Genomic DNA, 1,896 nt, shown 5'->3' with positions numbered 1-1,896 from the left:
TTTCATTTTTCTTCCCAAATCCTTTTTCCTCGACTTCTTTCCTCATAAAGTCTCTCCTTTTACCCATACGTTTCGCATCCTTTCGTTTTTTCTTTTCCATTCTTTGTCCTCTCCCCTTCTCATTTTCCAATTCCTTTCGCCCAATTTTTTCTCTGTTTCACGCTTTCTTCTAGTTCCCACCCATTCCATCTTTTCTCTTTCCCTCCCTCCCTCCCTCCCTCCCTCCCTCCCTCCTCTCTCTCTCTCTCTCTCTCTCTCTCTCTCTCTCTCTCTCTCTCTCTCTCTCTCTCTCTCTCTCTCTCTCTCTCTCTCTCTCTCTCTCTCCCCTCTCCCTCTCCCTCTCTCTCTCTCTCTCTCTCTCTCTCTCTCTCTCTCTCTCTCTCTCTCTCTCTCTCCCTCTCCCTCTCCCTCTCCCTCTCCCTCCTCCCTCTCCCTCTCCCTCTCCCTCTCCCTCTCTCTCTCTCTCTCTCTCTCTCTCTCTCTCTCTCTCTCTCTCCCTCTCCCTCTCCCCTCTCCCTCTCCCTCTCCCTCTCCCTCTCCCTCTCCCTCTCCCTCTCCCTCTCCCTCTCCCTCTCTCTCTCTCTCTCTCTCTCTCTCTCTCCGCTCATCAGATGTCCTTCGCACGCTTCTACCTTTCCTTTTCGTCGTCAGTCATGTTTGGGACGTGACCAGTCAGCCGCTCGCCCGTGGAACCGTGAGGACCGATAGCTGGGTCAACCCACGAACTCTACTGAAATCTCTGAGCAAATTTAGTTGCGAGCCTCGATTTTCTGACTTCCGGTGAATTCATAACTCAGGCGTTGATTTTAGAATTCTGACACTAACCAGCCGTGTCAATAAACGAGAAGATACGGGCAAAAGAATAAAATTATACGTCTGCATACACGAACTCTCATCCAACTCCCCCACAACTCATCACACACGCGCGAGCAGAGAGACATGCAAATCTATTTCTCATCCAAGAACTTTACTAGCCGCCACACACAATGGATTAATCACAATGATCTAAATTTGCGATTAAACCCAAACACAACATCGCTCACGCCTGCTCCACTGAAAGATCAACAACCAACAAAGATACTTTTACCAAACTAATAAAAAAAAGTTTCGAATGCTATCTATAGAAAAAAGAAAGTGGCATTTAGCAACCACCTGTCCCAATCAGTCACAAGTTGCACAAAAGTACAGCCAAATGAGGAAATGTTTCACGGCTACACATCATCATACAGCTGGACTGCGCAGCGGAATTCTAACAGAAAGTGAAACTCGACGACTAACAGCAAACTCTTCCCGGGGCTTTTCCCTCCGCTGCGCCGGGCGAAATACGGCGCATCCCAAGGGTCGGTCTGTTGTCAAGTGCATGATATTGCCAATTAGGAGAAAAATCTAGTTACCATGTCTCTCCGTGCCGCGGGGCTGCCATGAGCCCTGTCACCCTCAACGCTGATCAACGATTATTTTTTATCCATCGCGATTATTAATGATTTCCGCCCGTCGGGTGAAAATTGGCCTTTCCCAACGGAGGCTGTTTGGTCGCCATGCCTTCAACACCATGATTCTAACTTTATTCAGCTTTACCTTTGTCTTCAGGTCCATTCATCTTAATTTACCAGACTCCAACTAAAACTAACTCTTAACACATTACAACGACGAAGCTCACCCTGTCACCCCGGCTGCTTGTCCTAAGCATAACAAATACTTCTCTGGTGAACCTTCCCTGAAATCCCTGCTTTGTGACCTTGCCTTAGGAATCGTTTCTCTCCGAACGTCAACTCGCTGGGGAACGACACGACGGCGACGAGGCATAACGCGTGACGGGGATGATCAGCTGTTACATAACGCCCGCAACGATAGCTGATGACCCGTGATGGTCGCCGCCGCCGCCGCTGACTTGTG

Source organism: Penaeus vannamei, chromosome 2 (assembly GCF_042767895.1).
Source record: "Penaeus vannamei isolate JL-2024 chromosome 2, ASM4276789v1, whole genome shotgun sequence".
NCBI lineage: Eukaryota > Metazoa > Arthropoda > Malacostraca > Decapoda > Penaeidae > Penaeus > Penaeus vannamei.
The sequence above is the reverse complement of the archived record's forward strand: the minus strand, read 5'-3'. Positions refer to the sequence as shown.